Genomic DNA, 23542 nt, shown 5'->3' on the forward strand with positions numbered 1-23542 from the left:
GCGCCAGGAACCATAAGACAAAATAGGTATTTCTTACTATATCCCATTATCATTGCAGTTAAGGGTCTTAGTTTGGTTATTATTGCTATAAGATAAACTACCTCAAAATTTAGTGGCTTAAACCAGCAACCAGTTTATTGTGGTAATGGTTTCTGTGGGTCAGGACAGGGCGCAATCAGAATGTCTGGGAGCTCGGCTAGGAAAACATAGAGGCTGGGGGCTGACTAGATGGTTGGGGGCTGGGATTACCTGGAGGCCACTACTCACTTGCGTGAGACGGGTTTTCTGGAAGCAGGGAGATGATGACTTGTCACTTGGCTTCTTCACAGCATGGTGGCCTCTAGGGACTCAGATTTAAGTCTTCTTATATTGAGGTTCACGGGTTCAAGCTCAAATGTTCCAGAGAACAAGGTAGAAACTCCATGTTGTGTCTTTTTTTTTTTTTTTTTAAGATGTTATTTTTTTGATAGAGCACAAATAGGCAGAGCAGCAGGCAGAGGGAGAAGGAGAAGCAGGCTTTCTGCTGAGCAGGGAGCCTGATGTGGGGCTCGATCCCAGGATCCTGGGATCATGACCTAAGCTGAAGGCAGACGCTTAACCGACTGCGCCATGAGGTGCCCCAGAAACTCCATGTTTTATGTATGGCCCTAGAGGTCACACAGTGTCACTATCACCATACACCATTGGTAGAAGTAGTCCTGATGTGTGCCCACAGAGAGTAGGATCGGAGTCCACCTCTTGATGGGGACACATTGCAGAAGAGCATGTGGGATGGGAGATACTGTTGTAGTGACCTTTGGAAAATACAATCAGCCACAGGCAGGAAGATGGAGCAACCAAGCAGAAGAGACCCAAGGGCAAATCTGTCATGCTCTTGCTCCAGCTCACCTTAGAACCTCTCTAACTTTAAGATCTGTTTGTTCAGTGCCAGAACAACTGATACGTTAAGTTCAATTCTTTAAAAAATCCATCAGAGTGGTCATGAGGGTTTTGTAAGCCAAAGAAAAATGGACAGCTTTTCCCCTTTATAGCGACTGTGTTGTGTTAGGTAGGTCCGAGTAGGGAATCATGAGCCTCATGTGCAACAAAAGCCAAGAGATGCCTTTCTGGCAAGTGTTCTCCCCCAGCCCTTCTGCCTCCTTGGTTACTAATGGGTTACCTGGCAACCAGTTTTCCACCACATCAGGTGCAGAGCCAAGAGACTCAGCTTTCCTCTTCAAGCTCTCAAATCTCCCATGGATCACTGGGGACAAGATGCATAATGAGATTTTAATTGTCATGTGGTATCTGATCTTTTTTTCTGTGTGCATATCTTCTAGACAGAGATGTAATTTCAATTAATTCTGCTTATCTGATAAAATTTTCATATCCTTCAAGCTAATTTTATTTGAACTAATAGGCACCATGCTCCCCTTTGAGCAGAGATATCCTGTGTACTCTATCACATCAAAGAGCATTTGGACTGTGCACGTAGAGGTCACCAGGAAAAGTGGCCTCTGTTCCTGGATGGAGCTAGTTTGTGGGGCCTGGCCTTCTTCTTCTTTGTTTTTTTGTTTTGTTTTGTTTTGTTTTCCTACTTGAAGAACATTACTAAAAACTGCATTGGTTTTACTGTTTTTCAGATAAAGACATCAGTATTTCCCAAATAAGAGGTGCCCTGTTGCTTTAAGTGTCAGACACATAAAGCTTAAAATTACATCCAACTTGAAGGAGTTCTTCCTTTCCTCCCTGCTTCTGTAAGAAAAGGGGCAGCTCTATCTCAGTGATGGGTTTGGGTTTTTGTTTTATTAAGAAAAGAGAGAAGGTGGCAAAGGCCTTGTAATTTAATACGTGGGGCAAAGGGCTGATGTCCTTTCTTTGTAATCCCTATGTGTGTGTGCCAAGTCTTATGAAAATTCATATGAAGCAGAACTATGCCTTTGTAAAAATAAAGCTATTCCCATTTTTTTTTCATACAATAGAGCTAACTTACAAACTGAGCTTCTCACTTTCTTTGACATGGTACTGAGTTCAAGCCAAAATTTGAAGCTGTGGAAGAATAGAAGGTCAAATGCAAAACGCAGAAAGGTAATACTTTAACAAAGCACACACTGACTGATCTTTGTTTGCATTGCTAGCATTTCCTGGCTAGCAAGTTTACTGCTTATCAGATCAGGAAGAGAAATCTAAGGAATAGGAATGAAAAGGAAAGGTTTAGGCAGAGAAGAAAACAGAATTAGTGAGGTTGAAGCTACACCTACTTACATAGACCCACACACATAACAGCGATGATTGATGGTCAGGCCCTCAGAGGACCAGCCCTGGGGTTCTAGTCCAGATCATCACTGGTTAGTGGTGTGACCTTTGACAAGCACTTAGCTCCTGTTCCTACATAGGCAGAATGAGGAGTGCAGCAGGACCTGGAGACATCTGGCCCATTGGTGTCTACCAAACTTGAATTCAAAGCGTTGGAACTGGGTGTTGGATTGGAACCTCAATGGCAAACACTGAGTTAGGAACTCTCCAGAAGTCTGGAGATTGTAGCAAAGTGAAACTTGCTTTGATGACATCACCCAAGTCCACGCATTGTCACTCACCCTTATCGCCAGCATGGTGAGGGTAGGTTCATCTCTCAGGGATGGACTCACACCAGTCACCTGGGGAGATTGGTGTAAAAAACAAAACAAAAAACCCCAAGTGGCAATTTGAATTTTTATAATAGAAATGTAGACTTAAAAACACATCTATTTGGATGCCAGTGTTTATTTTATTCTTTTATTATTTTTTAAAGATTTTATTTATTTGAGAGAGAGCACAAGCAGAGGGAAGGGCAGAGGCAGAGGGACAAGCAGACTCCCCACTAAGCAGGGAGCCCGATGCAGGTCTCAGTTCCAGGACCCTGAGATCATGACTTGAACTGAAGGCAGACACTTAACTGATTGAGCCACCCAGGCACCCCAAGATGCCAGTGTTTATATCCACAGATCAACACACTCATAATGGATAAGCATGCTGCAAAAAAAGCTAAATTGTATTCACTCATTCACCTGTTGAAGGACAACCTGGGTTTCCAGTTTGGGGGCAATTATGAATAAGACTGCTATAAACATTCACATACAAGCTTTTGCGTGAATATAGCTTTTTGGCTCATGGGTAAGTAGGCGTGGGACTGCTGGGTGGTGTGGTAGGTGTATGCCAATGTGTGATTGGTTTACAGCCAAACTGTCTTTCAAAGTGGCTGCACCCGTTTTTGCCTTCGCTCCCAGCAGTGAATGAGAACCTAAATTTACTTGCTGAACAGGGATTCATTGTGCAATACATATTTGTCGAGGGTTCACTAAATACCCATGGGTATTCTAGAGACTGAGAGTAAAGTAGAAAAAGTCCTGTCATAGTTTATAGTCTAATGGAGGTGGGGTGATAAAATTTAAAAATACTACAAATATTAGGTATATAGTACGCCAAAAGATGATTAATGCTAAAGAGAAAACTGAAACGTAGGTGTTGACTTTGAAATACGGTGGTCAGCAAGGACGTGTTGAGAAAGTGACATTTGAGCAGAGACCCAAAGGAGGTAAGGGAGTGACCACATGGGTATCTAGGGAAAGAGCATTCCAGGTAGAGGGCACAAGTCTACAAAAGCCATAGAATGAGAGCATACCTGGTATATTCAGTGACTAGTGTGCTTGAGCAGGGTCAGGGAAGAGGGGTTGTAGGAAATGAGGTAGAGAAAAGTAGTGGTGAGGGGACCAGCTACTGGAGGAACATGGCAGAAACTTGGTATTTTTCTTGGGGTTGGATGTTGAGCCATTGGAGGGTGTGAGCTGAGGAGTGACCTGACCTGACTAAGGTTTTAACAGGCTCACTCTGGATGCTGTGTTGAGAATAGCTAAGATGAAGGGGCAAGAATGGAAGCAAGGAAGATGATTTGGAACGCTAATGCGGTAATCCAAATGGGAGACCTGTGGTTTAGGCCAGCATGGAAGCAGGGGAGATTGTGTCAACTGATCAGATTCTGGAGATACTTTGAAATTGGAACAAATGGGATTTCTTGGCAGATAGGATGGGAGATGTAAGAAAAATAGAGGTATCGGGGTACGTGGAGTTGGGCCAAATTTCACAGATGAAGGGCACAGTCCTCTGCAAAACTGTTCTTGCTTCAGATACTAGCTGAAAATTCAGGGGTCCCCAGGGATCCCCTTACTCTTGTCCAGTTGGCTAGAAATTTCTGGGTTCCCATGACCACTCTCAGGTTCAGTAATTCACTGAAAAGACTCAGAACTAACCAGAAGCTCCATACTTAGGATTACAGTTTTATAATAGCAAAAGGTTACAAATTAGAATTTAAAATAATTGCATAGGGTAAAGACTGCATGGGTTCCAAATGTAGAGCTTTCACTGCAGGGATGCATTGCCCTCTGAACACCCATGTATGACAATACTCAGAGTACTGCAGTCCAGGGAAGATTATCTGAGCTCAGTGTCCACAGTGTTTATTGGGGTTTCATTACATAGACAGGGTTCTGCCCACAGGATCCACTCCTGGCTTCTCTCCCCTCCTCCTGGAGGTCAGGCTGATCTCACATGACTCAAAATCCTAACCTTCCAATGACATGCTTGGTCTTTCTGGTATGACCAGCCCCATTCTGAGTTAATCACAAAGATAACCCTGTTGCTCCAGAAATTCCAAAGGTTTATAGGTTAAGTCCCAGGAGTTGGGGATTTTTTTATTACTCACAAGATAACTTCTAAGATTTTTGACCTGAACAAGGAGGAGTAGGGGGCTGCCTTTAACTGAGGTAGTTGGAGAATGCAAATCACAGGAAGCATATGGGATCTACAGTAGAGCTATTCTTGAGACTTTGAATCCTATGATCTTGTAGCATTGGAGGATGGACACTCTTCATCTGGCTCTTTGGGCAGTTCATTTCTGTTCTCCAGCCAAGTCCCTTGGCCGAGAAAGTCCTCCGTCCCATCTTGTCTCTCTGACATTTCATCCAGGTCCCCTTGATTAGAGGTTTGTCTGAGTGTTCCCAAACTCCCCAGTCACATCTTTATGGGTAATCTCTGGGTTTTGTCACAGGAAAGGCAGATTGCAACTAGCATGGGAGACTCATACTGGTTTAGCCATCAGGGAATGACTTTCTGCCATTTACTGCCATATGACTGGCAAATACTTCATATGCACCACGTGCTGCCTTCAAACGGCCCCCTAATGAGAGGCAGTGGATCAGGTGACCTTCGCATGTCACTGCAGTCCACTAGGGCTGTTTGACACAACTTATAAATAGGAACATTGAATTTGATGATCTCCCAGGTCTCTTTTAGCTAAAGATGATCTTTCATGTTGCTGCTGGTTGTATATATATCTGGGTAAGTGTGCCTGCACCTGTGTGTCTTGTCTCCCAAGTAGCTGGTCACGTTTTTATGGAAGGGATGTTAAGAGATCTTAGAGCAGAGTACACCTGACTTTGCTTGGTCCCATCTAGTATTTCTCTCCTATCTCTCTAGGCATAGAAATTGGCACATAGTAAAATGCTCAGTAAATATTTAGTGGTAGTGAATTGAAACTTAATTTAAATTTCTCCCATGCCTCCCATCCAAACCAGACCAAACACTTTGGGCTCAGCGTTCAAAATATTTTACAGACACACAAAGGGAGGGAAAGAAGAAGGTAGAGAAGGATGGAAGCTTTTAAATGAAAGATAGAAAGGCAGGAGTCAGTGTCTGGCTGGGTTTTATCCCAAATTCCCCACTGCTAACTCTCTTAGGGAATGATGATCTGTGCTCTGATTTACCCATCTGTAAAATGAATCTAATAACAGGACTTACCTTATAGGGTTATTTGCGAATTCGACAAGTTACTACTTGTAAAGTATTCGGGACACTGGGAATAGCGCATGGCCCACAGTGAAGGCAGTGTGAGTGGTGGTCATTGTGGTGGGTCTTTGGTGAGCTGACTTCCTTTTTTTGGTCCAAACAGAGTCAGGACTGGCTGGATGGGCAGTAATACCTGTAGCACAGAGCTTGTATAGTTAGGGCCCCAAGCTCAGGTTCCTAAGAGCCTAAATTTGATTTTTTTTTTTTCCAAGTGGGAGGTGAGTTCCCTCTCTGTGTCTTCAGAGCTGCGGCTGGCAGGTCCCTGTCTGGAACGCCAGGTGACCATAGGTGAAGATGTGTAGATGTGGACAAACAGCGCTCCCACCAGAATTTGCTCAAAGAGCAATTGGGGTTCAAGTCACTAGACACAAATGGGCTCCTTTCATTTTTAGGAAACACTTTTTGATGTGCAATGTGAGTGGGGAGCCAGTCTAGTATCAGAAGCATTTATCCCTCATTATGGTCCACTTATCACAAAGTGCATTTTTTTTGTTGTTGTTGTGATCAAAGCAAATTTCTGTTCCTGCTGAGCCTCTGGGCCATGAGAAGCAAGACAATAGCTCTGGTTTTACTGCTGAGGTATAAACCACTAAAACAGGTTTCTAATGAAAATGCTAAGGAAACTTTAATTGTAACTGTGCTCTTGGGCTCCCTTGGCAGCCTCTTCTTTTTGACTGTTTTCAGAAAAGGAAAAAAAAATGGAGCTGCTGTTGAGAGTTCATTTTCAGGGGCCTCAGTGAACTTGGGGCTTTGCAGAGCAGCCAAATGGCCTACCCACCATGAAGAAGCAATTCCTCCCAGGTCCTGGGAGCCCTGCTTCCCTCCCAGCAGGCCTGCTCCCAACACAGCACAAAGAAGAGCATCTTCAGGATGCTAGAAACTAACTGCATGCAGAAAGGAAAAAGACCAGGTTGTGCTTAATGAAAACTCTGGAGTTGTTGCCCCCACTGAGATTTTATTGAAATCGGTCACAAAGTACTATTGACTGGGCTCTGAGGGGACAGGTTACACATGTTTGCTCAATTTTCTTCATTCTTGATGTGAAAATTCTCTTCCTTTCTCTCTTCCCTTTGTTGCCCTTGTCTCCTTATTCTTTCTCTTTGCCCTCTATCACCCCCTCCCCCTCTCTGGCAAGGCCCCTGGCTAAGTGGACCCAGCACACAGTAAGCTCTGAGATACCCTTAGTGTACCTTCTTGCCATCTGGATTTATTCCGGACCTATTTGTTTTCTCTTTCTTTCTCCTGCCTTCCCCAGCCATCTGTGTTGTCTCTATCAGTCTGGCCCCCTTTCCCATGTCCTCTCCTTCCTGCCCTGGTTGTCTCTTCTTCTTTCTCTGTTCCCCTTCCTTTCCTTTAATCCCAGTCTGAATCTCTCCCCCCCCCCCCACCCCGCCCCCACAACATCTCTCTACTTTTCTTCTTTTTGCCTTCCTTGTGGTCTCTACCTCTGTGCTTTCAGTGTCCCTTTGCCTCCATGCTTCTTAACCTTGGCTTGGAACATTATAATCACTGAAAAAGCTTTGTGTAAAAAAAAAAAAAAAAAAAAAAAAATCATAATGACCTGGCTGAACCCTAGACCAATTAAATCAGGGTTTATGGGAGTGAAAGTCAGGCATCAGTATACTTTAAAAGCTCCCCAGTTGATTCCCATGTGTTTCTGGTTGGAACACGTTTGTTGTGCAAAGCCAGCCTTATGTTGCTGTGGCTTATTAAGGATATCTCCAGGTGGTTGGTTTACTTGGTATGCTTCCATCTTGCATTTGGTGAAATGCATTTCCTCTGGTGCTAGTTTCCAGTGTTGGTTCCTGTGGTCTTTGCCCTTCTTTCAAGGTCATAAAGAGTTCAGGTCAGAAATGAAGGAGAGACGAGACTGGGCTTTGGTCAGTATGGGAGTAGCATAGGGGCTCAGGGTGGGCCTCAAGGAACTCTGTATTCTTGGCCTTATATAATGTTGGCCTAAATGCAGAGAGACAATAAAGGTATAACTATGGACTGGAACCTCGTTTGAGACACTTGAATAGAAGGCTGGCTTGCGTTAGGGTCAGATAGCATCGAATGGGATAAATGCCCTTCTGGAATGTCAGCTGTCCTGTTGGGGAGCAGGGGATGCAGATAGCATGTCCTTACTGGCAGTCTCTTCAAATAACAGAGAATAAAGGCATTTGTTTCACTTAGATGACACCCCAGAAGAAAACCAAGCATTTGCTTAGTGCACTCAAATCACTAGCATTTGGTCAGGCAGAGAAAGAAGCAACAGATCCAGAAAATCTCTTGGAAACACTGTGTAGTGGGCTGATACTGTGGGGATTTTGCCAGGCTGAGTGTGTGGATCTTGCTAAACGCTCTAAAGGGCTAGGCACTTGGTGTGTAGTTTTCCCCCACTGGATGTGTGTTCTGCCTATATAATTCAGTTGAAAAGTATCTGGTAGTCCTAGGGAAACTAAAGTCAAAAGGTACTAGGAAATGATCATGGAACTTTCTCTACCAGGCTACAGGGATGGAATACAGGGATTCAAATACTATGGACCCACTAGGCAGATATGTCCTCCAACTTGGAGTCCAGAAGAGGGCACAGTGGATAGCTTTGGCTCCTTTGACTTTGTTGTTCCATGGTGAGGGTGCTAAACCAGCACAGCCCTGCTGAGCTCAGCTAATGCACCAGTAACAGTCAGTTCCTGAGACTGAGCAGGAGGACGTTGGGGTAGCAGACCTTGCAGGACAAGCTTTCCAAGGGCTGGGTAGCCTGCTTTGCCACCAGCTGGCCTTCAGTTCAAAGGCAGCAGGAGGAGTTGGTGGCAATCCCTTGTGGGGCTGAGAATTCACTTTCCTTGCTGAATTTGACCTTATCTTTAGTGAATATCTAGGGGGTACTGGTTGATGGATACAGATCTTTTTAAGGCTTATATTACTTGAGGCATTTATTTCCATGTATTCATTCAGCTAGTTCTGTTTGAGGATGGCATGGCGAAGCCTAATGGTTCTCAACTCTAGCTGACCTGGAGCATTATCAACGTTTTTTTTTTTGTTTTTAAAGATGATGCCCAGGATCTATCCCCAAAGTTTCTGATTTGGTTGGTCTGGGGTGGGTGTCTTATTTCAAAGCCATTGGTGGTGGTTGTTTTTAAAGATCCCCAATTCTAATGTGAACCAGGGATGAGGACACTGGTAAGGTGGAAAGCACACGCAGGGGCCCAGGACAAAGGGGTTCCGGGGCTCTAGAGTTCAGGTTTGCCGCTCGTAGATGTGGGACTATGGAAACATGGGGCTGCTCCTCTGTAAAGTGAGGGGTGGGTTAGATAGAAATCTTCAGTGGACATCAGAATTCACTGGGGAGCCTGGAAATGATGTAGAAGCTCTAGGAAGGCTCAAGTCGCCTTTGTTGAGGGGTGGGTAAGGGCTGGGGGGCTCAATGGATGATGTTGGGCCACTGGACAGGCAGGCTCAGAGGTCCCTGCAGGCTAGAAAGTCTAGGACCCTGTGATTTCAAAAAGCGGCACCTTGCTTGTGTGGGGACCCAGACATCTAGCAAGTCCTGGTCCTCAAAGCACTAAAACATGGTTGGCACTTGTGGGATACATGGAGGACATGGGGGCACGGAGAGAGCAAGGGACTGGCAGCTAGAAAACAATGCGGGTCTAAGATGAAAAACCACTGAAGTCGGTTAATAAGGAGGCAGGAAAGCTGAGGGGTGACGTCTACACCGTGTACACATCTGCATGAGATGGTTTACTGGAAGACAATGAGTTCCCCATTTCCATTGAGAGCTCTTAAGGATCTAAGTTGTAACAGGAGCAGAGGAAGAGGCTCCCGCTGAGAAGGGTAGGACCGTCTTCAGAAGACTGTTTTTGATAGCCTTCCAAAGGAGCTTATGGGTTTTTTCCCCTATGGGACCTTAGAAATAAAACTTTTTTAAAAAGTAGAGGGAAAAGGTCTGTTTTTCCTCCATATGTCAAGGTGTTTCTGCTGACCCATTATCAGAAGAACATGGTGAAACATTTGTTTTGACATTTATTTTTTTCAGGAACATGGATGGCTAAGTTGTTTTTCCATTCTTCTATCTCCCCTGGTCTGCCTCTGCAACAGTTTTTGTGAAGCACGTGGATGAAGGCTGGAGGTGCTGTGGTTGGGGAGAAAATTTCTCTCTGTAGGGATGAAAGCTCCATTTCTGGACTGCTTGGATTCCGGCCACAACATCACAGACCAAACCAGGGGGTTGTTGGCAAATCACTCCACCCTGTAGAGGTCTCAGTGTCCATATCTGGAGAAAATGAGGGAGCTATTTTAGGTGATCCCTGAGGTCCCTTCTAGCTCTGACCTGTACTCAGAAATAAATGAGCTAATTACTTCTAGGAGATGAAACCTAGAGACATGAGAACAAGGTGTTGGGATTAAACAGGAGAGCAAGTTGTTGTAGTGGGGGTGCTGGCAAGTTGCCCATCCTCTGGATTTCTGGTGGGTTCAGGATTATAGGGCCATCACGTATGACTGTGCAGGTTGGGCCCTATGAGGGGGCCCAGTCAAGGGGATGGGGTTAAGTTGGACTCTAGTTCCAACAGCCCTTGCCAAGCTGGGCATGCTTTGGTGGCAAACTCCCCAAGGAGGTACATTTAAGTTTACTCTTTTTTTTAATTAAATTTAATTTTATTATGTTATGTTAGTCACCATACAATACATCATTAGTTTTTGATGTGGTGATCCACGATTCATTGTTTTCGTATAACACCCAGTGCTCCATGCAGTACGTGCCCTCCTTAATACCCACCACCAGGCCAACCCAACCCCCCACCCCCCTCTCCTCCAAAACCCTCAGTCTGTTTCTCGGAGTCCATAGTCTCTCATGGTTTGTCTCCTCCTCCGATTTCCACCCCCTTCATTTTTTCCTCCTTCTCCTAATGTCCTCCATGCTATTCCTTATGTTCCACAAGTAAGTGAAACCATATGATAATTGACTTTCTCTGCTTGACTTATTTCACTTAGCATAATCTCCTCCAGTCCCATCCATGTTGATGCAAAAGTTGGGTATTCATCCTTTCTGATGGCTGAGTAATATTCTATTGTATATATGGATCACATCTTCTTTATCCATTCATCTGTTGAAGGGCATCTCAGCTCTTTCCACAGTTTGGCTATTGCAGACATTGCTGCTATAAACATTGGGGTGCATATGGCTCTTCTTTTCACTACATCTGTATCTCTGGGGTAAATACCCAGTAGTGCAATTGCTGGGTCAAAGGGTAGCTCTATTTTTAATTTTTTGAGGAATCTCCACACTGTTTTCCAAAGTGGCTGTACCAACTTGCATTCCCACCAACAGTGTAAGAGGGTTCCCCTTTCTCCACAACCTCTCCAACATTTGTTGTTTCTTGCCTTGTCAATTTTTGCCATTCTAACTTGTGTAAGATGGCATCTCAATGTGGTTTTGATTTGAATTTCCCTGATGGCTAATCTGTTCACGTCTTCTGCCCGTTTTTTGACTTGATTATTTGCTTTTTGGGTGTTGAGTTTGAGAAGTTCTTTATAGATCTTGGAAATCAGACAGCTATATACAGAAGAATGAAACTTGACCATTCTCTAACACCATACGCAAAGATAAACTCAAAATGGATGTAAGCTTACTCTTAATAACACCATAGGTCTATCCTTGCACGAAGTACGGGTAAAAGGATCCTTCTTAATACTGGGCTTGTCTGTCCAGGAATGTTGTCTGTCCACATCTGGCTCTCTCTCACTGCTGAGTCTCCCCAAACAAGGGGCCGTTCACACCTGTCTACACTTTGGAGACTCCTCCTCTCTTGGCTAAGCAGAAGTCCTATCAAAAGGTAATTACAACTGGTGTGCATTTGTGTGTGTATGTGAAATGGGTTATTGAAATCCACTAAAATCGGGAGCTATTCATCAAAAGCTGGAAATGTTGACATTCTTTTCAACCAACTCCTTTGATGTCTACAGCCTTCCAAGCAGTGAAGGCCCTGATTCATGCTCAGGACCAAGAAGAGACTGGTATTTAGGCCTCCTGTTTAAAGATGCATTATAGTGATGGAAGAGCATCGGGTGTGGGAAGAGAGACATGGAGAGATCGGCGCACACTTGTGAGCATGGGCATGCGTGTAAGTGTGTGTATTTGTGGTGAGTGTGTCAGTTTGAATGAACTTCAAAATCCAGTCTAGGACTCCCCACATGCATATAACATATCACATGCAAGAACAGTTGGGTCAAGGCCCTGTCCTCTAGCTGTGAGTTCTATACATTCCTTGACCAGGCAACTGGCCTCAAAGTTAGGTGCACTCATTCCTTCTTTCTTTCCATGTCAGGCAGCCCATATCTGGGCACATGATAGATACACCATTAACACTTTCCAGAATGATTTGGAATTTAAAAAAAGGAAGAGTCATTTCAACTATGGTAACTCTAAGAACTGCCTATCAGCTGCTATGGTTGTAGAGGGCATTCATTATCCTCAACAAAAACCTTCGAGTTCTGAGCTATAAAGACATAAAAGGTACTGGCTTTGGCATCCCAAGAAGCTGAGCCAACAGTCCTGGGGAGAGAACACAACTTATACACAGAAGGATCCAATTAAACCCAGCATACAGCTCCGGGCTTGGTGCTGCAGACATAAAGATGAATCTAACTCCTTGCTTGAGATCTGCAGTTTGATGGCAGATAGAGGCTTTTAAAGAACTAACCATAAAGCAGAAGGGTAAGTGCCTCTTATGTATAAGGTTATGTATAAAGTTTTGTGAACACATGAAGGGACCAAGTCTGTTTGGGCTGCGTAAAGAAGGCCTCTCAGAAAATGTCCTTGTGAATTGGACTTCACAGGATGACTAGAAGTTTGCTACGCAGAAAAGCAGCAGTAGAGAATTTCAGGCAAAGAGAATTAAAAGAAGACAGGACCTGTGGAAATGAATGGTGTTTGCAAAGTGGGGAGCTTAATGTAGCTGAAGCTGATGATACATGGCTGGGTAGAGTATAGAGGCCAAGAGATGAAATTAGATAATATTTATTGGGTGTTTAACATGTATTGGGTATTGCACTAAGCACTTTACATGTTATTCATTTAATCTTTAAAGCATATGATGTGGGTACCTTTGGACTCATTTTACTTTTGGAGAAACTGAGGCATGGTAAAATGAGTACTTAGGAAAGAAACGTTCCCAAGGTCACATAATTCGTAAGGGGTGGAGCTGGGATCTGATTCTAGGCAGCCTGAAGCCAGGCCTTGTGCCCTCACCACTCTGCTGTTAGCTTGTGAATGTTCTCGAAGTCCTGAGGGTTCTTGATGGGTAGGGTTATGGAAAGGCTTCGGGGAGAAGAAGGCATCAGCACGGGGTAAATGAAGAGGAGGTAGGTAGGGGTAGGGTAAGAGGAGGCAGGGGGACCTCCCAGGCAAGGAGGACTATTGTGATCAAAGACAGATGCAGGAATGAGTATGTTCCAGGGACACCAGTGTGGCCCATTGGTCTGGGCAGTGGCTCAGTTGTTCTTGGCAGAGACCAAATGAACATGTCACTGGAAGTCCCTGAAGCATCTCTGCTCTCAAGAAAGGTCCAGGAAACTCTGTGTCTCTCTCTGGTCCTTTGCTTCAAACTGGCCTAGGAAGATCTAGGCATACAAAGGAAGACGGAGGCCTGAAGGAAACACAGAGGACAGTCTTCTCCTCCATTCTGTGTGGTTTCAAAAATGTGTTTCCTACCAAGTGTTCCTGGGTAAGGACTGGTGCTCTTCGGCAGTGGCATTTAATGAATCCAGCAGTGCCTTGCTCCCCATTATGAATCTCTGAGGGGTATTCAGCCTGCTGAACAGTGGAAGGTTCTAGCCGCACACATTTAAATAAGAGAGACATCAGGGCAGGGTAGCAAAGGCCAAAGGGAGATTGCTCCCCAGGTGAAATTGAATTTTCTTGGAGTTAAATTGAGATGCTGAGTTGTCTTTTTACAAACATGTTCATGGTCTTAGCTGTCACTTTCATTTAGCGAGCTTGTCATCTGTGCTCTGGCAAGCTGGCCTAAAGATGGCCTCCCCTGCCTGGGAACGCAAAGCCTCACCTCTGAAGAGCTGGGAGCCTGGGTGGCGCAGGGATTACATAAGGAGGGACAAGCCCCAATGAGGGTCTCGTCTGCAACTGCTGCTTCCCCTGCCAGCTTCTTCTCCCCCCAACCTGGCCAAGAAACTGTAAAATCAAAATTATAACATGATACAGGAGAATAAGCATTCTGGTTGCACAGGCAAGGGGTGAGAACCTATGTGGATGTAGGTGAATTACTGAACTCTTCCATGCCTCATTTTCCTCCCTTATAAAATGAGCTTGAAAATAGTATTGATCCTAGACTCGTAGAGACGGCTAACTGAACTAAAACATGGGAAGTGCTTAGTTCAATGCCCAGCCAGAAGTAAGTCTTCAATAAAGGTAACTTAAGACATGTATGATAAATGAGTCCTCTGCACGGGTAAGTAGGAAGGCACTTGTATTTCACGAGACCTGCCTGGCACCATTTCTGAAATTTCATCCTTTGCAATACATTCCTCATCTTGAGGCATTGCCTTTTTGAGTCTTCTTTATAAAGTCACATCTGCTTGGGAGGGGTCAGTTCCAATAAGAAAGAGGTGGGAAGTATGAGGTCAGTACCATGGTGGGGACATGAGTTAGGTGAGGTGGGAGAGGTCCTCACAGATGGGGAAATAGACAAATGGTATAATTTGGTGGAGACAAAGGCCTGGGTAGTAGCATCACAGAGAGGTGGTTGCCAGGGCAGGAAGGTGAGAACAAGGGCTGCTGGGGGCTCCCCTTGTGGGTTTGCAAGTTTTTCTGTAGGAGAAGGCGTTGAGGGTTTGAACTGAAGATACGGTTGTAGGCCTTGAGGAAAGCTCCTCAGGGAAGACTCATGGGATGAGTGTAGGGATGGTCTGGGGAGTGGGTGTGGGGGAAGGTGGCAGCAAGGCTTTCTATCTGTCGTTATTAGCGGTAAGTGCTTCTTTCTCTTCCATGGGTTGATGGCGATGGTGCACAGGGGCTGATTTGAACGACGTCAGAGTGAAAAAGGCAGCTGGGCCGAGTTGACATCCAGAGCATGGCCAAGATAATCCAAGGCTGGGGCCTCTAGACTCTCGCCTTGTGACCTTGGACAAGTGCCTTCTGCTCCCTGGGCCTTTGTTCTTGTATAATGCAGGAGCTGGATGAAGGGCCTCACACTGGTGACCAGGGCAGCAGAGTGAACACGTGTGTGTGCCTCTCGAGGGGCCAGGCACTTCCTGCCTCACTCAGCCTCAGGCGGAAGCTCACCCTGGTGCCCCGGCATCTGGCCTCACCAGGCACATGAGTTTGTGACCCCAGACTGGCCTGACCAGATGATCTCTGAGGTCCCTCAGTGCTCAGCTATGCCAATAGTCTATGCTTGACTAAAAGCACCCTCAGCTCTTAATTTTTGAGTTCTTCATCTGGGGTCCTCAGAGCCAGAAGGGATCATGAGACAGAATTTTGGTGGTTCGTGAACTTGGATAGAATAGAAGAATATCATATCTTTAATTTCATCAATTTCTAATGGAGATGTAGCACTCACTTGTGTTCCCTCACTTACGATGTAGGTTAACACACCACAGTTGTAGTACCAGTACCTGCCACTCTGTCATCTATAGAAATCATAGGTATTTCCAGTTACAGTTGCCATGCCCTTGTAGGGTCCCCTCCTTCGCAAATAAGGGCTGGGCTGGTCACATGCTTTCAACCAACTGTGAATGTAGCAGAAATGACACCATGTCAGTCTTGGACTTTGCCTTAAGGGAGTTTGGCACCTTCCTTGTCTGCTTTTAGGGAGCCCTAAGAAACCATATAAGACATCTGGCTACCCTGTGGAAGAGACCAGTGGGAGAGGCTGTGTTGATAGGCCTTGTGGAGAGAGGGAGGTCCTGGGACTACATGGATATAGAGAGCATCCTACCATTCCAAGGTCCTAGCTGAGCTCAGCCTTCCAGCCATCCCCTCAAGATGTGAAAGATAGCTATCTGGAATATTCTAGTCCATTCCAGCTCCCAGATGAATGTAGCCCCAATCTCCATCATGTGAAACAGAAGAACCACCCAGCCAAGCCCAGTCCATTCAGAGAATTATGGGATATGTTAAAATGGTTTCATTTTAAGTCACCAAGTTTTGGGATGGGTTATGCAGCAAAAGGCAATTACAATAGAACCTTTTTAGTTTTACCATACAGAACCTAAATTGAGTCCCAAAATGTGCATAATCCATTTGATCTCCCACATTCACAAGTGTTTGACGTCCTTCCTGAGCCAGCAGGGTGTGCCTACCACTCAGGATTTCCAAAATGAAGACATGATGACAAAGTTCACAGTGGACTATTGGTTGGCAGCTACTCTTGAAGCCCACCTGTCATGCTGTTCAATGTGAGGAGTGCCTGGAACTCCTAAGACCTGGATACTTACCCCTTTCTTGAAGAAACAGACCATTGACAGCTAGGCTGTACCCTGATTTTGACCAGGAAAGCCTCTTAGAGGAGAGAAGACTTGAGCCTCTCTTGGAAGCAAGGGCAAAATGGAGTGGTTGAGGCAAGAAAGAAAGATACTTACAGTAGAAGAGCTATGAGCAAATTCCCAGATCAAAGCCATGCTTGTCAGAGTTCAATAAACTCTGTTTGGAGTAGAGGATTTGTGTTGGCCAGTAGAGAGTTTGCGTGGTGTTAGATCTTAGGGGTCTCAGGTGGTAGATTTTTTTAGTGTTTTCTATTGGTAGAGGAAGCAATGGAAGGTTGGAACAGTTGAAATTTAATAAAAAGTATTTAGTGGATGCCCAATATCTATTCTTAAAATCTGGACTATTTTCTCTCTCCTCCTGTCTGTCCTCTCTGGTCAGCCAAAATAATCCTGTTGAGCCATGAAGTCACTCTTGGGATCTTGGAGCCCCAACTTTCCTTCTGGAATCCCAGAATGTCCTTTGGGGGGTGAATACAGGGGTGGGGCCCAAGGACAGAGGATGCCACCACTCCCTTCCCAAGGCAATGGTGTGCCACCATCAGGGACACACAGTTCAGTGGGATCTTGCTCTGATCTGCCTGTATAATTTTCTCTACCAACTCCTTATCTGAGAAAGCTATTGAAAGGCTGGGGGTAATATGGATGAGAGCCTCCATGAGGAGCATGAAAAGGAAGCAAAGAGTGTGTGCATGCAAACATGATTTGGGTCTTATTTTGTTTCTCAAGTATTGGCTTGCTCTGGGCTGTAGATTTTAGTAGGTGACAGTAATTGCAAAATTTGCAAGATGTTAGCTGTTTCGTTTTGTTTAGAAATTCTGGCTTGTCCTTTTCCTGTCCTTTGCTGTTTCTGTATTCATTCATTCATTCTTCATTCATTCCTCCTATGTTGAATGAACCCCTATGTAAAATTTATTGGGTTGACCAGAAAGTCAATCTCTTGCTCAGCCCGGAAGGAGGAAGAAACACAGAGTCAGAGTGAGAGGAGTAGGCAGGGTTGCTTTAGGCTTTGCAGGAAAATGTGTGATTCTATTTCTAATTGCCTCCGGGGCCAGTCTGAGTGGAATGTGCCCTTTTAAAATGATGCTTGTCTATAATTTAGAGAACCTTGAGGCAGGTTCTCTCCTGCAGTCTAAAGTTATCCTTGAGGTCTGACATCAGCAAGGGGCAAATTTTATCTGGGGAAACAAGCCGCTCATCCGAAGGAGATAACAGCTGTGAGAAAAATTCCCCCAATGCTGGTCCTGTTGACTTATGTTTCAAAGGAGAACAATTTCAACATGGAGTTGCACTTTCCCTCAAGCTGCTGATAGAATAAAATGGCTGTAAGCTGCAAAAACTCTTTCAATATGGCATGTATTAAACCTTTCAGAGGTAGTGCTTTGATTTTTAATTTTACGCTCTTGGCAGGCAATCAGGGTCTTTAATCGTATGGAGGCCAGAGGGAGAATGTTTCAAAACAGTGAGGATCTTATCATAGTGTGCAATTAATGAATAATTATTAAAACCCCAAAATAGCTGGAAGAGAAGGCGAGAGGTGGCAGAGCAATTCTCTGGTTTTAGGCCTATAATGAAATCTCCAGAGAGGAGAAATAGGATATACAGTTCCATGCAATTAAATCTTCCCCTGCCCTCCCCCCAAGATCACCCATTTAAAGAGAAAAATCATGCCCACCACTTAAAAAGAAGTAAAAGTCACTTGCTGACAAGGAGGCAGTTGAGTTTAAGTATAATCACCTGCTGAAAATAAAACTAATAAGGACAACAATGAAACCCCTGCTTGAAATCAGTTTCTGCAAGTGGGCAGCAGAGTTGGGGCGTGTTGGGGGCTCCAGTTAGACCCGTTAAATTGTTGCACAGATTCACTGCGTGAGCCACACATGTCCCGCCTCTCACACAGGGAGCCCCCGCTCTCGTCTTCTGAACACAGGGTCTCCAGGCTTCTATCATTTCCAGGCCCAATTTCGTCAGCTCCTTGCAGTCAGGATCTCTCCTGTGTAGGTCTCTGTCCCACTGTTTTGCCGCAGCTCTAGAAGATCCTGTCATCTGTCAAAGGGCTGTTTACGGTTCACACGCCAGCCTGCCGAGCAGTCCTGTCTCCGGCTGTCAGTCAAGCACGCGGGCTACCGCCTAAGCTGGTACAAATGACCACCGCTCCTTGGCACGCCTCCCACCGGAAAACCCGCCCGGCATGCACGCAGCGGGACCAGCCACTCGGCTGCCCCGGAGCCCCTGCTGGGGTGCGGGAGCGTCGGGGGTCAGCTGCGCAGCTGGGGCGGTGCCGGAGGGGAGAGGGTGGGATCGATGGACACTTGAGATGGCATTTTCCCCGCATGGGGTAGCTCGTTACTGAGCGCGGCGGTGCAGACCTGGGTTTTCCTGATTGATCTCTCAGCAGTATTTCAGGAGGCCTGTCAGCGTCAAGGGGCCAAATAGACCTTGACAATAAATAAACAGGTGGAGAGACAAATAAGCAAGGGCAGGGGGTGCTGTTGTTTAGGGAGCCAAGAGAGGATTTTTTTCCCCCCAGTGTGCCGCACGGTACAAAGGTGCCTGGGATGCTTTATTTGAAATTCGGCTGTGAGGGCACAGAGTAGTGGATTTGAGGTCAGATGTGCTGTCCTCTGCCCAGATGATCGGAATGGAGGTGCAAGGGGAGGGGTTCCTTTTTCCTCATTGTTAGCTGCATCCCTCCCCCAGTTTGTCAGGCCAAGCACTTTCTCTGGTCAGGACACTAAGAGCCACTCTTCACTGAGCACTTAGTATGTGCCGAGCACTGTGCTATGGGCTTCATGGATATTAGCTCATGGAAAGCTTTGAGAACAATGGTAGTCTCCTGGTTGTTACAGATGGGAAAAGAGCTTAGAGAGGTGAAGTCACTTGTATAAAATCCTGTAGTTAGGGATCAAGGGGTGCAACTGGATTTGGAACCTGGGTTCAGTTTAACTTCTAAATCAGTATTCTTAATCACTATTCTAGATGGCTTGTCTGGTGGGTTCAGCCTGCCCCTTGCAGCCTCCCTCCAGCAGGGAGCGCTCCTGGGGCATTGAATGTGAGCCAGCTCTGGGCTCCTTATAGTAATTTTACTTGTTCCCCTCATCCTAGGTCAGACTCTCTGCAGCCCCCTCCTAGCTGGGGCCCTGCTGCTACTCTCTGCTAACGTACCCTCTGTTCTCGATCTGGCAGGGACACCCTCAAAACCACTCTGCTGGGTTCTGTTTCCTTGTTCTATAGCTCCATCCCTTCCCCTGTTCCTCTCTCATCTCTACCTGGTCCCTGCTTATTCATTCTTCAAGACTAATTTCAAACATCTCTTGCCTGAAAAGCCTTTCCTTATTTTGCAAGACTATGAGTTGAATTTACTGTGACTCTGAACACATTCCTGGTAATGATCTGGTTACCTGCCTCCCTCATTCACTGGACTGTTTAATGAATGGGAAAACTTCACCCTTTTGGTCACAGACCCTCTGTCAGGTCCGGAGACTCTAAATGCTTATGTGCTCCTTGTGGTTTATTCTTTTCTTTTGTTCCATGTTAACAGTCCAGAATGGCCTTGGCTTCCATACCAAAGCTGTCAAATCACCCAGATGTTCTAGACCTAGTCATCATGCAGGAACATTCTGTATCAATTAAGAAAACATTAACTGCTGTAACAAACAACTCCAAAATGTATCATGGCTAGATCGAAATTTATTTCTCCCTCATGTAAAACCCAAAGTGGTTGTTCCTGTTAGTAGGCTCCCCAGGTGATGATCCTTCTGGCTTGGGAGTCTGCCATAGTCAACACATGGCTCCCAAAGTCATTGAGCTCAACTGAATTAGGACGACAGAAGGGGAAAGAGTGTGGAATACTAAATGTGGGAACCTTCCAGGGCCAGGACTGGAGGAGATTCGATGACCTCTGCTTTCATTTCATTGGCTAGATCACATGGCCCTGCCTGACCTCTAGGGAGGCTGAGAAATGTAGCCCCTTGAGGACCGGTTAGCAGTGTCTGCCATCCTATTTACTTCACCACAGTACAGTCTGCAAGATTTTGAAGCACCCAACTTCCTGTGTTCAAAGTCAGGGCAAAGTGTCTCTTCTTAATTCCTTACTGGAGAACATAGCGCAGGAAAATCTGTCACTTTCAGCTTGCTCCACTGGTGGCTGCATCCTGTGATTTTTCTTTTCTGGCAGCCTGAAGAGTCGCAGAAGGACTGGCTTCTAGATTTATTCGGCATCTTTTACTTGGCTCTCAAAGATTTCCCACATGCCAGGTGGTGAAGACGAATGGCCAAGTTGGCAAGTTGAGAGTAACTCAGGTAAAGTAACTCACTCTTTCCCCTTTGCTGTCTTCTAGAAGCAGTCTATCACTTGATTTAGTTTTTATTTCAAGTAACAGAGCAAGTGCGAGTTTAGGTGAGAAATTAGTAGCCTCAGAACACTGGGGAGAGATGAAGTCATTTGCATGTCTCCCCTTGGGTCAGTGAAGTTTCTTCATCCATCTCTTTTGGTTGTTAAGACCAATTTTCCTTGGGGAAATTGCTCTGAAGGCTGCTTGAAGACCTACTGTACTGATTTGCAAAACAGGAACTTCTTCCAAGACATGGCTGAGAGCACCCCTCCTCTAAGAAACTTGATCTGACAATGTCCCTCTATCCTCAGGACACCCTGACTCCCTGTGCCCTCAGCATGTGGGACCCAAATTATACAGTGTCAACTACTGAATTTGACTTGATTTGTTTTAAAGTAATTTCCTTCTGTGGATATCTACATGTAGTCAACATCTTCTATCTTCCTTCCTCAGGGGCACTTAGTGAAGTGTTTAATTCGAGGCATTATCTTTTATCATGCTGAATCAATTGAATGCCCTTATGACCCAAACTGGGCTTTTTGTCTACATGCATACTTATATTGCAGAATTATCAGCCTAAAGGCAAGCAGATACATGAGTTCAGTGTTCATTTCCTTTGCCCAGAAGCTCATCCAGCTCATGGTTGCTCTAGTGCCTCTTTATATCTATCCAGTGTTGCAATGTCCAGCATTGACCTCCCTAAATCACCATGATAAACTACAGGAGCTCAGGCCAGATCATTTTTTTTTTGCTTTAAGACACCAGACTCAAACATCTTCTTCACATTCCTCAGCTTTCTTTCCTTACTAGAAATGAAAGAGTTTTCTCTCCATCTCAGGAACTTCTCCTAGACCCATGCATCTCTTTCCTCCCTTGTTCCTGCTCCTTGGACTCCCGACAAGTCTTGGTACCTCTCTTGACACGAGAGGTACATTTTTAATTATCTGACCCTGTGGTTTTAATCAGATCCCATTTCATTCAGTTTGTGCAAAGAAATCTTTGCTTGCGCCAGGCCTTGAGGTACTTCTATGCTTCCTTCTAAAAACATCTTTCACTTGGATCAGCAATTGTTCTGGAATTGATTTTTGTGTATGGTTGCAAGTTAGGCACAAGATTTATCTTTGCTATTTGAAGATCTAATAGATCAAGCCTCACGTATTAAAAAGTCCATTCTTTATCTACTGTTCTGAAATGTTACTTTATCATGAATCAGGTGACCATATATGTGTAAGAATATTTCTGGATCTTTTCTGTTTTGTTGGTCAGCTTCTCTGTGCATGTACTAATATCAAGCTGTTTTAAGTATTAACACTTTATAATAGGTCACAATATCTGGTAATGTAAGTCCTTTATCTTCCTCATCTTCAAGATTACCTTGGCTATTCTTAGCTTCTTGCATTTCTATATATATTTTAGAATCAACTTGTAAATATCTACAAAATACCTGCTGGGATTTTGATCTCAAATTGATTTGGAAGGAATTTATGTCTTTATAACATTGAGTTTCCCAATCCATGAACATGGTATACACACATATTTATTTAGGCCTTCTTTAATTTCTTTCATTCGTATTTTAAAGTTTTCAGTGTAGAGGTCTTACCAATATTTAAAAAAAAATTATTTCTGGATATCCAGTTTTTTGAAATGCTACTGTACCATTTTAAAGTTGACTTTGTATGCAGGGACTTTATGAAATTCATTTACTAATCTGAACAGTTTCTCCATAGAAGCTTTTGGATTTTCTGTATATGGTCATGTAGTCTGTGAATAATGAGACTTTTATTTCTTCCTCTTCAATCGTTTTTACTTCTTGTTGCATTGGCTACCTGCTCTAGCTTTGTCATGCTCCAAATAGACATTTGTGCAAGAGTAACAAACATGTCTGTAAAACTTTAAGTTCTCTATTGTACATCAAGATTAGCTAGGTGCTGTTACATCCACCCAGAAAACCCTCCCTATTTTGATTTTGCTTGGATAAAACTCATGTACCCTTCAGGTCTCAGCTCAAACTCTTCCTTCTCTAGGAAGACTTGATTGGTCCTTCTGAGACTGGGTGTAGGGAGTGGGAATTGCCCATCATCTGAGGTGATAGAGCACAGCCCTTAAGAGACTAGGCTGAAATTGCTTGTTTGTGAGTTTGTCTCCTCTGCTGAACTATATATAAGTCCTTCAGGGGCAGAGGCTCTACACTGTTTATTGCTATATCACCACCACTTAGTACATTGTGTGGAATATCATAAGCATTGCATATATGTTAGCTTATCATCATCCTTATCTTAATCCTTGTCTTCCTCCTGCTCCTCCTCCTCCTGGATACTAAAGCATGGCTCTCATCAGTATCAGGGTCTATGGAAGTTGTTGAGTTATCCCTCTTCTCCACCAGACCATGATGTCCTCAGGACAAAAATCTTTTATGCTTGTATCTCCAGTGTTTCACACAGTGTCTACCTCTTTTTAGATACCTAACAGAGGTGTGAGAAAGTGAATGAGTAAATGAATGAATTGGTGGATGAGTGGCCCTCGCTATATGAAACTGAGGTCCATACAGAATGACTTGGGTAGCAATTTATGTTACTTGTACTTCAGAATTATAAGCCTAAAGCCTGAGCTCATTAGTTCAGTGTGAATTTTCCTTTGCCCTGAAGCCCCTCTTGATGTCAATGCTCACATTTCTCTCCACCCATCCGGAATTGCAGTGTTCTGGGTGGCTTTCTTAAATCATCATCTTTTTTGTTTTTTTAAGATTTATTTATTTATTTGACATTATTTGACAGCGCACGCGCACAGAAGCAGGCAGAGCGGCAGGCAGAGGGACAGGGGAGAAGCAGGCTCCCCGCAGAGCAGGGAGCCTGATGAGGGGCTCAATC

The 23542-nt window shown here is 44.7% G+C and overlaps 1 protein-coding gene and 1 long non-coding RNA gene across 2 annotated transcripts in view; one reads left to right on the forward strand and one right to left on the reverse strand.

Annotated features, from left to right (window-relative positions):
* LOC144381607 (uncharacterized) overlaps nucleotides 1–2637 on the reverse strand; it is a 36451-nt gene extending 33814 nt beyond the window's left edge. Inside the window, exon 1 of the long non-coding RNA XR_013447091.1 lies at nucleotides 2577–2637. This is a non-coding gene — a long non-coding RNA (uncharacterized LOC144381607). The remainder of the gene's footprint in view (nucleotides 1–2576) is intronic.
* The window catches only part of GPR39 (G protein-coupled receptor 39), a 191976-nt gene that overhangs the window by 142446 nt on the left and 25988 nt on the right, over nucleotides 1–23542 (forward strand). The window lies entirely within an intron of this gene.

This window comes from Halichoerus grypus, chromosome 4 (genome assembly GCF_964656455.1).
Source record: "Halichoerus grypus chromosome 4, mHalGry1.hap1.1, whole genome shotgun sequence".
Taxonomy (NCBI): Eukaryota; Metazoa; Chordata; class Mammalia; order Carnivora; family Phocidae; genus Halichoerus; species Halichoerus grypus.